Source organism: Bidens hawaiensis, unplaced genomic scaffold (genome assembly GCF_021521415.1).
Source record: "Bidens hawaiensis isolate Kalapana, Puna unplaced genomic scaffold, B.hawaiensis_p1.1 tig00006635_1, whole genome shotgun sequence".
Classification (NCBI taxonomy): Eukaryota; Viridiplantae; Streptophyta; class Magnoliopsida; order Asterales; family Asteraceae; genus Bidens; species Bidens hawaiensis.
The window spans coordinates 669801-686017 of NW_027491449.1; positions in this window are offsets into that span (position 1 = coordinate 669801).

The following is a 16217-nucleotide window of genomic DNA, read 5'->3' on the forward strand; positions in this document are numbered from 1 at the left end:
CACTTCCCCCAGATCTTCCAAGGATCTGCCAAGCACAAGGCTTCACCCACATCCACTTTGAAGCTGTAAGGTTAGCCCTGACATTCCATGGTAGAAAAGGTCTACCAGCGTTCTCTCGAATCGCCTTAGTCGATTCCAGGTTTGTAGAATACCAACACGCCTGTATTGGTACTATCCAGACCACACTGAACGCCTGCACAGTTTTTGTCACCTTCTACCCAAACTTCAACATGCCACAAAACGATCCAACACTGTTAACCGCCTTGAAAGCCCAGATCCAGATTGGAGGTGCCCAACAGGTCAATACCTTTCAAGCAACCTTCCATTACCAGATGGCGTACAAAGTCCAAAACCACTGTTTGGACATCATGGTTCCCGGGCATGACAATTCACGTGATGCGTTGCTTATCGACATCGATTCCAACGCCGTGCCAACAGTAAAGATTGTTCTTAAACAGCTATCCAGAGAAGAGCTTCTCAAGCTCCTCCTAGAAAAATGGATAACTAATTACGAATAGATCCACCAGGCTCCTGTCCAGACAACGACAGCTCCAGACTTCGTCCGACTACCGGACGGCCTTGTCGAACTAAAGTTCAAAAAAGAAGACAAAAGAGATGTATTCTCAACAATGTACATGATGCAGCCTGTACGAACCCCAGCCTCGACAGAACATTTCCCTTATGACGTGTGCAACTGCCAGTCATGCTTAGACGAAGCATGCAGGGTTGAATACGATGAAGATGTTCCAAAGAAGAAGAAAGGGATCCCAAAGGTCTCTGAAAAATAGATATAAAGCAAGAGATCCAACAGTTGGCCTTCTTGGTGAACCATCGGGCAAGTTTGACTACTATGTCCGTTATGGTGACCCACCATCACAACCAACACCAAGACTAGCCAGAGCTTCATCACCAAAACCACCTCCTAAATAAAAAAGAATGTCCGTCATGACCCCCATCCCATCCACCTCATCCCCAGATCTCCAGACTGAGTTCCCGGCCCTGACTTCATTCGAAGATCCTATACAGAAAACAAAGCATAGTTGGAAGGTTCAGCCTTCCAGTACTATGAACCCCACAGGATCCTCAAGTCAGATCACTGCTGCAGAAGCTACACTTAACTGGCAAAGTGAGAATGCAGTTGCCCAGAACAACGCTCTTAAAGCCATCTTAGCTCAGCAGAACAAGATCAACCAAACCCAAGAAAGTTTGGTTGGCAGAGTGCAAACCCTGGAGGGTATCATTTATGAGTTATGGACCAAGATGCTTGGTCTTCATAATGAATTACTCCAGTTAGTCAGCTCAGGTCCTGGCCCACAAACTCAAAACATCCTAGCCCAAAAAGAATCGGAGATGAAGTTCCTCAAAGCCCATCTTGTAGACCTTGAAAGGCAGCACAAGCAACAAAGAACTTCAACCATGGCAGATGATCCATGGAGGCTACCGAGTGCTCCGTTCGTCAGAACAGCCTTTGAGCCGCAACCGCTACCGATACACACGTGGTCAGAAACATCACCATCAATGAACCTATGGGCAAATGAACAAGCTCAGATCAGAGCTAGAGCAAGAAAGTCATCCTCAAACCGAAGTGCTTCGTCAAGCAGCACAGATCATAAACCGTCAAGCAATTCCAAGAAAGACAAGCAGGTCAGAGATGACAGTATGATGATGGCCTACAAGAAAACTCAGCATGACCACCAACTACCACAAACAGGCACCCCAATCATCAGTAATTCTGATGACGAATCACGTGTCAGTTCTGAAGAAAGGTCAGAATATTCTGACGTAGCTCCAAACTATGAGTTTGAGCACCTATTCATGACACAGCCAGAGACCACAGAGCCAAATCATATTGACTCTCATGTAGAAGAAGTGGAATCACGAACAGAACCACAGACAAGTAAAAATGTGTTCTCCAACACAGACTCGAAGCAACAGTTCACCTTCGATGACATCCCGCCATCACAGTGGCGTGAGAGATATGTTGAGATGCTAAAATGGTGCTCTACAGAAGTGCAATATTATGATATTGACATGGTCATCAAACGTTTCCTGACAAGATGTCAAGGAAGACTCAGAAATTGGTACTTAAGTTTAGGAGCTTATCGGCAAATGCAGATCCAACAACGCCCAACGGCAGAAGAATTCATGAACATAATCCACAATGAATTCCTTGGAAACCCAATAGAGTTCACTGTGAAAGCACGAGATGAATTCCTCAAAATGAAGTATCATTAAGGCCCGGTTCCCTCTAGCCTCAAATATTATTAGGGTTCGGTTCCCTCTTGCCTCGAGTATTATTAAGGCCCGGTTCCCTTTTCATACCATAAAACCATACATTATCTCTCTTGTATTATCCTTATAACATTCATACTTATATACATACATATCATACATGCATTATTCACGCATGCTACATTTCATATACTCGTTCCATACTTACTACACAATACATTCCTTAACAATATGTGTAATACCCGAAGGTCGTTCACGTACTGTCAAGTATTAAGTCATAATATAAGCATACATATCAGATTCATCAGTAAGGCATACACTTACCATTTAAGGCAAGTGTATTAACGTTCACATTGAGTATGCACACATCCCAAAAACATAACAAAGAAATGGGGCTAGAAACTCACCTGGATCATGTTACGCTCTCCGTTAATCGTTATTCCCTTCTTTAACTGAGCCCGTCTAACTGTTAAATATATATTTGTTAATTAACCGTATAATCAATTAAGTCGGTATTTTAGTTAACCAACATATTTTCTAAGTTGGGCTCGTTTGTTTAGTTTATGATGATGGACTAGTTTCGTTTTAGATAGGTTATGTACTTAGCAACTTGTGGACCTAGCTAAGTCAGGCCCAACTGTCAATTAAGGCATCTGGGCCTAACTGGTATCAGGCCCAAAGCCAAACAAAAAACTGAATGGCCGAGAACTCAAGGCAGAGAACTCCTGTTGACCGAGAACCCATGTTTGACCAAATATCCAGGTAACCGAGAACTCAGTGGGTGCATGACTGAGAACTCAGGTTTGACCGAGAACTCATATTGACCGAGAACTCAAGGCAACCGAGAATTCCATGCCTGATGAGTTCAGCTCATTTTTCTATCTTTTCATTTCTTCCCTAGCCTAGTTAACTGTTAACGGTCCATATCATGAACTTTAACCACTTTTCTCCACTATTCTTAACTGTTTTACACCCATTATCATCACGGCATCAAGATCTAATCCGTTTTAAACATAAAGCTTTAAACCTTTATCAATCGTAAACCCGTTTTTAGCTAAATCTTTAACTAATAAGTTGATTAAGTCCATTTTTAACATCAAGTTCGCATTTTTATTGCATAAGGATGACCGATCTGCCCGTATAAATCCTTAGGGCAAACGGACTGTAAAAATGTAATCTTTAAGCTAAAACGTACCTTTACGATTTACTTCGGGCTACGGTTAGCTTTAATACGTGATCCTAGATTTGTATCTTGGTTGCATAATCAAGGATCTATCACCAAATCTTGCTTGATTTGATCTCGGGTATAAGCCGCCGGCTATGGAGGTGTTCTTGGCTTAAGTGTGTGTTTTAAGGAGTAGGCGATGATGTAGAATGGATGGAAATAGAAAGGATTAAGGTTTAAGTGGTATTTATACTCCGTTAAGCCTATGGACCTAAAGCCCATCTTTTCTTTTTGGTCATAATTAATTCTATCTAATTAGTCTACTTTCCTTTTCATCTATCTTATTTTATTATTTCTTTATCAACTCAAGTAAATTTTCCCATCATAATAAATAATATATTAAATTTTATTATTTGAAATATTGGGATGTTAAATTTGATACGCCGTACTTATGTTCAATCTTGTTCCCATGGCTTCATAGAACTTCTTCCAAAACCTCGAAGTAAACCGAGTATCTCTGTCAGACACGATTGATAACGGTACTCCATGCTTAGATACAACCTCTTTAATGAATAAACTTGCTAACGTTTCTGATGAGATAGCCTCTCGTATAGGCAGGAAGTGAGCACTTTTGGTCAAACGGTCCACAATCACCCAGATGGTATCATGATGCTTAGTTGTACGAGGTAGCTTAGTTATGAAACTTCTGGTGATGTGTTCCCATTAACATTCTGGTATCTCAAGCGGTTGCATTTTCCTATAAGGCTTCTGATGCTCTGCTTTTACTTGTAAAACAGTTAAGCACTTACTAACATAATCTACTACATCATTCTTCATTCCTGGCCACTAGTAATCTCTTTTCAAATATTGGTACATCTTTGTAGTTCCTTGGTGAATCGAATATCTCGACTTATGAGCTTCATCTAAGATTCGACCTCTAACGTCTCCATGACGTGGGATCCACATACGGTCAAACCTAGCCTTCATACCATGCGTGTTTTCTATTAACTCATCTTGTTGACCGAAAATCCTCTCTTTCTTTATTAGCCCTTCATTTACCAGCACTTCTGACTGCACCTTGATGATTTCTTCAAATAGACTTGAGTTCATATTCAGCTGGTTTGACTTCACTGTTGCAATGACTTCCTCATTCTTACGACTTAGCGCGTCGGAGACCACATTAGCTTTACTAGGATAGTACTTAATGTCGCAATCGTAATCCTTTATCAATTCTAACCACCTTCTTTGTCTCATATTCAATTCTCTCTGCTCGAAGAAGTACTTTAAACTCTTATGATCTGTGTAAATGGTACACTTAGTACCATACATATATATGTATCCATATCTTCAGAGCATGCACTACTGCTTCTAGATCTAAATCATGCGTCGGATAAATACTCTCATGGACTTTCAATTGTCTAGACGCGTAAGCTATCACTTTTCCTCGTTGCATCAATACGCAACCTAACCCACGATGCGAAGCATCAGAACAAACAACCAAATCCTCGTCACCATCGGGTAGAGCGAGAATTGGAGCTTCCGTGAGTCTTTTCTTTAGTTCCTCAAAAGCTTCCTCTTGGAACTTCCCCCAACTGAATGCTACCGACTTTCGGGTCATACCGGTCAACGGTGCGGCTATCTTGGAGAAACCTTCGATGAACCTCCTATAGTAGCCAGCTAACCCTAAGAAGCTTCGTATATCAGTAGGATTCTGTGGAGTCTTCCAATTTGTTATCGCCTCAATTTTAGCTGGGTCCACGGTAATCCCCTCAGGATTTATCACGTGACCTAGGAATTGTACTTCTCGTAACCAGAATGCGCATTTCGAAACTTAGCATACAACTTCTCTTTATTCAGAGTCTCCAATACCTCTCTAAGATGTTCGGCGTGATCAGACTCACTCCTTGAATAAATCAATGTATCATCGATAAAGACGATAACTGACTTATCTAACATCGGCCGACACACCCTATTCATCATGTCCATAAATGTTGCGGGAGCATTCGTTAGACCGAATGACATCACGAGGAACTCGTAGTGTCCATAACACGTCTGAAACGTTGTTTTAGGGATGTCTGCCTCTTTCACTTTTAGCTGATGGTAGCCTGACCTGAGATCTATCTGTGAGAACCAACTCGAACCTTGCAGTTGATCAAACAGATCATCAATCCTTGGCAAAGGATATCTATTCTTTACCGTGAGATTTTTCAACTCGTGATAGTCTATGCACATTCTCATACTTCCATCCTTCTTCACGAATAATACCGGTGCGCCCCACGGGGAAACACTTGGTCTAATAAAACCCTTGTCGAGGAGTTCTTGCAGTTGGGACATCAATTCTTTCATCTCGGACGGTGCTAAACGGTAAGCCGCTTTCGCGACGGGCTGGGCTCTTGGTATTAAATCTTTCTGGAATTCTATCTCTCGCTCTGGTGGCAACCCCGGAAGATCCTCAGGGAATACTTCTGGGTAGTCGCGCACGATAGGAACATTTTTCATTTCTTTTGTCCCAGCCGAAGCGTTGACAACATACGCCAGGTAGGCACCGCACCCTCGCCTTAACAAGCTCTCGGCTTTTATCATCAAAATGATATTAAGCCCAGAACTTTCCTTATCACCATAAACCGTCACCACACTACCATCCAAGAACTTTAACCTTATCCTACTACTATTACACACTATCTGAGCCACATACTCAGACAACCAATCCATTCCCAAAACCACATCGAACCCTCCTAAGGTCATAACATACAAGGTAACAGGGAACTAATGTCCCTCTAACTCTATCTTACAGTCCTTAACCATTTTCATTATTTTAACCGAAGTGTCACTAGCGGTTTCTACTATAAAAGTTTCAGACACTTGGCAACATTTCATTTTAGCTAGTTTACTAAATGGGGTTGCTACAAAACTTTTGTTCGCACCCGAATCAAATAATACTAAAGCGGAAACACCGTTTACTATAAACGTACCTGTGACAACGTCTGGAATCTGCTTGTCTCATTCTTGGGTCAGCATGTAAGCCCTGGTCTTTGGACTTGCTTTCTTAACATCCTTATTCCCGCTTCCCCGGGCCCCTCTATCGGTGCACTCTCTAGCAAAATGACCGGTCTTACCGCGCTTGTAACATGCGGGCTTAGACAGGCGGTTGAATTCAGTGGTGTATTCACGGTGTGTCATCTTACCAGCCTTCAGACTCAAATACTTCATTTCAGTCCTTTCAACCTCTGCATCAGCACAAAACCTCTTCATTACCAACTCCTTCAGACCCTCCCACTTTATTGCCTTAATCTCCTCCGGGATCTTCCTCTGCTCAATCGACTCCCAGCAGTACATTGCTTCATCACCGAAGGATTGGGTATCATAACCCACAGCTAGGTCGGGAAGGCACTCGCTAATTCGGATAACCTTGTCCATAGTGGTTATCCATTGGAGAGTAGCGATTGCATCTCCCAAACCAGTCAGTTTCGGCGGGTCGCAACCTTTAAATGACCTGTAGTTGCACCCACCTCGACCCCTCCTCCTATCATCAGCTTTCACTGACTTAACCACATTCGAGACCTCTCTCTCCCTTTCATCATCTTTCTTACCATCTCTTCTCGCCCTTTCAGCAGTTCTTTCACGGCTGCTAACAGACCCTTCAGGAGTCAAGTTCTTCACAGCAGTGGCTACAACTTGAACAATAGCTGCTTGAATTGCGGGGTCAAAGTGAAACCCTTCGTTGTTCCTTGGGTTTCGTCCAGCTGCTCTTCCTCCATCTCCTGTGTTGGAAGCTGTTTCTACAGAAGGTTGTCGGACAAGACGAGGCCTGCCACGACGTCCAGTGCGACCTCTAGCTCCAACAATTGCCTTAGCTCCAGCCATCGTATTCTGGAAGAGAAAAACACAAACGTCATCACTCAAGGAACTATTTAGTACAAGGATAGTACGGCTAACAAATAATAACATTGGCCAGCTGTGATTAGCTGATCACGTTACTTTCCGTGTCCTTTACACTTCCCTTTATGAGTATATTTGTGTCGGTTCTACTTTAAACAATCAATCAATCAAGCAATCAATTAATCATATGCCTAACATTCACATATCCTTTCTTTAGAAATAAAGCTAACATTAATATCCATTATTCAACCATATACTTTACCTTTACTGAGCTTGCTCGAGTGACACATGGCATTTTTGAACTGGCATCTTCTTTCTTTTCTTACTTAAATCTCATTCTCTGTTTGAGTCTAAGCATGTATAATGCTTAAATCTCTTGAACTTTGCTCTGATACCAACTTGTGAGGCCCCGTTACCGGTGCCCTACATTTGGTCGTTGGATTTTACTCATAAACACAGTTCTAAATATCAGCATTAATTAAAACTTTACACATAATATAAAACTTCAACAAATATATTACATAACCATCGTCTTAACAATCATTCAAATCATTTAAACATAGTCTTTTAAAATAACATAACATTTCCATGAGATGTCAGTATCTTCAATTCCATGCCATGTGTTCCCCTCAAGCGAGCTGCTTCATCCTACTCGCCTGCATTCATACTAAAAGTCAGCTACGCTGAGTGAGTTCTAGTTAATCATGCATCATACAACACATTCATACTCACATACTTTCGTTCATACTTTCATACTTTTATCATATACTTACTTACCTTCATAACTTACGTTTTAAAGAAGATTACGCCCTACTTTCCTCGAGAATTATTAGGGCCCGGTTCCCTCTTGCCTAGAATATTATTAGGGTTCGGTTCCCTCTTGCCTCGAGTATTATTAGGGCCCGGTTCACTCTTGCCTCGAATATTATTAGGGTTCGGTTCCCTCTTGCCTCGAGTATTATTAAGGCTCGGTTCCCTTTTCGTACCATAAAACCATACAATATCTCTCTTGTATTATCCTTATAACATTCATACTTATATACATACAATCATACATGCATTATTCACGCATGCTACATTTCATATACTCGTTCCATACTTACTACATAATACATTCCTTAACAATACGTGCAATACCCGAAGGTCGTTCACGTACTGTCAAGTATTAAGTCATAATATAAGCATACATATCAGATTCAACAGTAAGGCATACACTTACCATTTATGGCAAGTGTATTAACGTTCACATTGAGTATGCACACATCCCAAAAACATAATAATAAAATGGGGCTATAAATTCACCTGGATCATGTTACGCTCTCCGTTAATCGTTATTCCCTTCTTTAACTGAGCCCGTCTAACTGTTAAATATATATTTGTTAATTAACCGTATAATCAATTAAGTCGGTATTTTAGTTAACCAACGTATTTTCTAAGTTGGGCTCGTTTGTTTAGTTTATGATGATGGACTAGTTCATTTTAGATAGGTTATGTACTTAACAACTTGTGGACCTAGCTAAGTCAGGCCCAACTGTCAATTAAGGCATCTGGGCCTAACTGGTATCAGGCCCAAAGCCAAACAGAAAACTGAGTGGCCGAGAACTCAAGGCAGAGAACCCCTATTGACCGAGAACCCATCTTTGACCGAAAATCCAGGTAACTGAGAACTTAGTGGGTGCATGACTGAGAACTCAGGTTTGACCGAGAACTCATATTGACCGAGAACTCATGGTTACCGAGAACTCAAGGTTAACGAGAATTCCATGCCTGATGCGTTCAGCTCATTTTTCTATCTTTTCATTTCTTCCCTAGCCTAGTTAAAAGTTAACGGTCCATATCATGAACTTTAACCACTTTTCTCCACTATTCTTAACCGTTTTACACCCATTATCATCACGGCATCAAGATCTAATCCGTTTTAGACATAAAGCTTTAAACCTTTATCAATCGTAAACCCGTTTTTAGCTAAATCTTTAACTAATAAGTTGATTAAGTCCATTTTTAACATCAAGTTTGCATTTTTATTGCATAAGGATGACCGATCTGCCCGTATAAATCCTTAGGGCAAACGGACTGTAAAAATGTGATCTTTAAGCTAAAAAGTACCTTTACGACTTACTTCGGGCTACGGTTAGATTTAATACGTGATCCTAGATTTGTATCTTGGTTGCATAATCAAGGATCTATCACCAAATCTTGCTTGATTTGATCTCGGGTATAAGCCGCCGGCTATGGAGGTGTTCTTGGCTTAAGTGTGTGTTTTAAGGAGTAGGCGATGATGTAGAATGGATGGAAATGGAAAGGATTAAGGTTTAAGTGGTATTTATACTCCGTTAAGCCCATGGACCTAAAGTCCATCTTTTCTTTTTGGTCATAATTAATTCTATCTAATTAGCCTACTTCCCTTTTCATCTATCTTATTTTATTATTTCTTTATCAACTCAAGTAAATTTTCCCATCATAATAAATAATATATTAAATTTTATTATTTGAAATTTTGGGATGTTACAAGATATCCTCTACACAAGCAAGGAACACATCCATAATCACGTGTGGTATCGAACCCGAAGCTTGAAGCGAACCAAAAAGGTACGTTTTAGATTAAAGGTCACGTTTTTAAGGTCGGTTTGCCCTAAGATTTGATACTAACGCAAATTGGGCATTTTTATGCAAGAAAAATATAACTTGATGTTAAAATATGGACTAACTCAACTCGTTAGTTAAGATCCAACTCAACCGGGTTTTGAAATCGATAAAGGTTCAAACTTTATTCAAAAACGAGTTAGATCTTGATGTATTAATGATAACAAAAGTAATATAAGTAATAATAATAACGTCTGTTTCCATGGAGTCACGATGATAACAAATAAATATAGTAGTAATAATAATAATAATAAAATCGTTGTAGTCGCAAAAGTGCAAGGAAAAAGAGAAAAGGGTCCATTCGATTAAAAAGGTTCATTCGATTAAAGGGCCCATTCGATTAAAGGGGTCCATTTGATTAAAAGGATCCATTCGAGTAAAAAGGGTTCATTCGATTAGAGGGTTCATTCGATTGAGGATCCATTCGATTCAATTACATGACTAGATTCGATTTGATTAAGGTTCATTCAATTCGATTAGAATTCATTAGATTAGAATTGGATCTGTTCGATTCGATTAGAATTTTCTGTTGAACTTTTAGTAAAGGACAATTAATGGAAATAAAATTTTTCCAAGCTGACCTGGCAGCTCGACCCCAGCCAGGGGCTCTACCCCTTGGACCCTGCTAGGGGTTGCTGCCCCTAGACCCTGCTTCCAGGGCTCGCTGCCCCCGGACCCCCATAGCTAGGAGGTTACAATAACTTAGAAGTATGATATAGTTATAGATAGTTAATTGATACTTGTAATTACTATACAGTTAGCCGTGCACAGCTAAATAGGGGTATTACTATAAACTCAGAAAGAATCAAGACCCAGGTGAGTTTATAGCCCCATTTTCTTGTTATGTTTTCGGGGATGTGTGCATACCCAATGTGGTTAATTAATACACTTACCTTAAGTGATAAGTATATGATATGTGGATATGTATGAGGTTAAGAGTATGCATGAAAGTATATATATTGAAATGTATGTGTAAAGAAATGTATGTATGGTTGTATGGGATAAAAGGGACCAGACCCTAATAATATCTAAGATGGAAGGAACCAGACCCTAACAATATCTGAGATAGAAGGGACCAGACCCTAACAATATCTGAGACATAGGGACCAGACCCTAATAATATCTGAGATAGAAGGGACCAGACCCTACTAATATCCGAGATGGTAAAGATAGTTATTTGTGTATTATGAAAGTACGAGAGTATGTATGTATGTATGTATGTATGTATGTATGTATGTATGTATGTATGTATGTATGTATGTATGTATGTATGTATGTATGTATGTATGTATGGAAGAAAGGTAACAGGTTAAGTCTGTAATATGTATATTTGGATGCGTATATATGTAAGTATGTGAATGTATTGTATGTTACCTGATTAACTAGAACTCACTCGGCGTAGCTGATTTTTAGTATGCACGCATGTGAATAGGTTGAGGCAGCTCGCTTGAATAAGGAAACATGGCATTGGACTGAAGATACTGGCATCTTGAGAAGAATGTTATGTTGTTATATTTGACTATGTTTATTTTGAAAGGAAAATTTGAAAGATGTTAAGATAAGATTTTAAATGTTATGTAATATATATGGTTGAAGTGCATATTCCGCGAAAATTTATAAGTAACTCTGATATTTATAACTGTATTTATAAGTAAATCCAGCGTCCAAGTAGGGCACCGGGACCGAGGCCTTACATATATATATATATATAGGGAGAGGATCATGAGAGAACTCCATTTTATGGAGAGAACTAGAGAACTAATAATGAAGTATTTTTAATTTAATTAAAAAAATATTTTTAAATTTTTTTTCTTTCATCCTTCTTATATGTTGTTATTCTTCACCACAAAAAATATAAAAATTAAAAAACATAAAAAAAAATAAAAAAAATTAACGTTGTAATGCATATATGCAATACATCGACTTTTTTTATAATGCATGTGTGCAATAGTGTGCATTTTGATATTTGAAATAGTGTTGAATAGCATATATATAGTTGTTTGTATTGTATATTTGCAATAGTGTTATATTATATACAAAAATTAAAAAAAATCGATATAGTGCATATGTGCATTAGTGTTTTATTACATATATGCAATAATGTGTTTTGCATACAACTATTAGTGTCGTATTGCATATATCCAATAGTGTGTATTGGATAATGAAATTGTGTTGTATTATATGCAATAAAACACTATTGTATATATGCAATAGCCATTAATGCACATATGCACTACAGTACTACACTGACAATGTTTTTTTTTTTAGTATCAATATCATCTTATTAGAAGGAGGAAAGAAAAAAAATCACAAAATAATTTTTTTTAAATAGTTAAAAATAATTCTTTACTACTTCTCTAGTTCTCTCTTTAAGAGGAGTTCTCTCTAGATCTCACCCCTATATATATATATATAGGGTTTGGATCAAATATAAATGAAATTAACGTGCTAAACGTGAGAATCAAGTAGAGTAATTATATATACAAGTAGAGAAATTATGTAATTACTCTATGATATAATTACATAATTACTCTACTTGTATATATAATTAATCTACTTGATTCTCACGTTTAGCACATTAATTTCATTTGTACGTTAACATTCCCCTATATATATATATATATATATATATATATATTATTTATACACATATACATACACCCCACCACCAGCCTGTACCACTATTGGCCTCCACCACCACCTATACCACCATAGTTCAACCAGGCCACCATAAACCGACCATCACCAATGCCCCTGAATACCTAATTAATTATATATTATATATTTATCGAGCATCCTATAAATTGGTAATTCCCAATTTAACTACCAAATCAAGAAACAATTCCATTATCCAAACCAAAATACCTTACTTTTGTCGTGGGTTAGGGGGGTGTTTATTAGATACGCAAAGGAACACAAATTGTTCAAATGGGGTTAAAGTTTCTCCGGCGAATACTCAATATGATAGTGGTGGTGAAAAGCAGTAAGGGTAGTTGTTCTTACCTTTAATCATATGTGTTATCTTGGAATCGACGAAATCCCTTTCAAATGTTAGTGTTTTTTCTTAATATAAAACATGAATTGGTTTCTAATTATGTTGATTAAGTTCCACCACCGCTTGAACCATCGCCACGTGACCGTCTATTGAAACACTCAAGGACTCCAAATGCGGCGACGGAGTTAACAGTGGCTTCGTGCTGATGGCGAAGCTTCTCTGTTTAAGTGGCTTCTTTCTTTGCCGCCATTTTTGTTGGTTTCTTGTGATGGCTCCTATTCTAGTTCCATTGGAAAAGTGCTAGGGTTTTCTGTGTTCTTGGATGTGTGAAAGTGAAAAACAAGGGAATTGATTTAGGGTTTGTAGGTGGCAATGGAGGTGGTGGTCGAGGTGGGTGGTGGTGATGGTGAAGGTGAGTGGTGACCGGTGATACACGTAAATACATAAAGGGGGGTGTATATATATTTAACGGAAAAATGACCAAAATGGCCCATTTGACCACACAAATTCCTTGACTAACCCTCCAAACTAAAAAATACCCAAAATGGTCCTTTTTCTAAACGGAATGATCCATCGTAATAGAACTGAAATCCTACAGATTTATCTGACACCCTTCCATTTTTTAACCAACCGCATCTTGACACATATACACTTAAACGATCTGCCCCGACCGTTTAGTTTTGGCGTCGACCGTTTAAAAAACCGACCATGTAGTTTTGGCCTCGAGTGATTATATGCGAAGGCCACCAAAATAGATACATTGGTCGACGAAGTAGATATGAATGTCTGACATGATATGCATGAATGCCCGACGAAATAGATTCGATGGGTGACCGTTTTTAAATCGTCGGATTGATTGTTTAATAAATGGTCGGCACCAAAACTAAACAGTCTGGTCCAACCGTTTAAGTGTATATGTGTCAAGATATGGTTGGTTTAAAAAGAGAATGATGTTAGATAGATCTGTCAGATGTCAATTTTATTATGGTGGATCTTCCCGTTTAGAAAATGGCCATTTTGCGTATTATTTAGTTTGGGTGATTAGTCAAGGAATTTATGTGGTCAAATGGGCCATTCTTGTCAAGTTCTCATTAACACATAAGCAGTTACATAGACGGCCAGTGAACAAAAAATACACTTAAACAGCCACATAGGTGGTCTGGTTAGCAAAAATCTAACGGGGTTAGTGTTTCGTTAACCTAAGATTGTTGTAGGAAAATAAGTCAAAAGTTGGGATTGTTAGAAACTATTTTTGAGATTGGGCTTAGCGGCCAACAGGTGAAAGTTAAGAATATTAAAATAAAATAGACCTTTATTTTATTAAAGGATAAGAGAAGATAAGATAAGATGTACTTTTAAGGTAAAATAAAATAGACCTTTATTTTATTAAAGGATAAGAGAAAATAAGATAAGATGTATTTTTAATGTGAACTTTTTTTTTTGTTATCAAACATGTAGTATATAATTCTTATCATTTATCGTGATTATGAAAGGGATATATAACTAGAAATAGAAACCACATTTACGTAATACCAACATTTGATATACTTCAAGAGAAAAACTTAAAATCAAGTGCATGCGGGGTCTACACATGTTAAATAGGTGATGATGTTACAAAAGAGCAGAGTCTACACTAAGACGTAGAGTTTCATATAGAGTGATGTTGTGGCGTTGAATTTATTGTTCTTTATATAATCACAACCTTTTTGACCGCGCCAATGCTAATTCAGACTCAGTGGCTTGTATTTTTATAGTTAAGGTATGTTCATATCTCAAACGGGATTTTAACTTTTCAACATTACATTTATAAGTTTGACATTCAAGGATGACGTTAACCCATTCCAAAAGAAAACCAATAACCGGTAAAGCCCCCTGAATTGCCTATGCTTGAGAGCTGAATGTCAATGAAAGTGAGATTCGAACTAGTGATCAGAGTCTTATCCATCCCAACTTAGTGTTAATAAACCAAATTCATTACTTTCGTTATAATGTTTATTGCAAAGGCTACATAACTTTTTACAGGATCAAACAACTTCTTCCTTCCGTTTTTTTTTTTTTTTAAACGACAATTTTCACTAAACAACTAGCAAGGTGTTTGAAACCGACCAAACAAAACAAGAATTACTATAAGAAATTACACAAATCCTTTCATAAAATGCTATCCCCTAGATGATTTATTTTTAATCTATAGGTAACCTAAGGATTTAATGTTTCCGGCCGTCTTGGAGATACAAATATTATCAAATATAAGTTCGCTCCTTGTCTTCCAAATAGGGTGTTCTTCGGGTTATTTTTTTTCGGGTTTCGGGTTGTCCAGTTCGGGTTTGAGCTCAAAACAAATTGACCCAAGAACCGACCCAAATAAGTTCGGGTTGAACGGGTCAGGTAAATTCGGGTCGGGTTTTCGGGTTTAACAAATTAAAAAAATATATCCACCTTTAACAATATCATAAATTTAAAAACCATATTTCAAGCCGTCATAAAACCATAATATACAACAATGTTCAACAATAGCATGTATTATTTAGCAAATCATGAAATTTATCATACAAGCATGTATTAGACATGATGAAGGAGTATTGTAGCATGTGAATCAATGCTTGAGTGAATTGAAGAAACATGCTCAATACATGTTGGTTTAAATACTATATTATTTAAGTTTTCGAATTTCGGATACATTCTCAATATGCTTTATGGTAATTAATGCATTGGGATGTGAAAGATCCAATATTAATTGGAGTCTTGAGAGCAGCCGAACAAGAATACATAACGCTAAACTACCCGATAAAAATTAGGGATACATGCATCGATGTATTATACTTCGAGTTATTCGGGTCAACCCGAATTTGGGTATTTTAACCCAAATACCGACCCGAATATTTTATCTCGAGTTCGGGTTAGGAGTTTAATCGGTTCGGGTAAATTCGAGCTGAGTTATTTGGGTCTCGGATCGTTTCGGATCGGGCTCGTTATTCGGGTACGGTTAAGAAATACACCCTTACTTCCAAATACAACAACATACTCCGATCAAGATTCCTAGATTCATGAAGCTTAAGCTAGTTTTGGACTGAAAAAACGTAAATATGAGCGATACCATACCGACCGTTAACAAATAACTACTTAAGTATTTTTACTTTTGTTTAGTTGAAATCATGACTCCGAAGTTTGACCAAAGCCGTTACGTTGACCATGCCTTGTGATACGCTGTTTTCCTTACCACCGACCTTAATAACACCGAACACAAAATAAATAAATAAATAAATAAATAAATAAATAAATAAATAAATAAATAGTTAATTACCA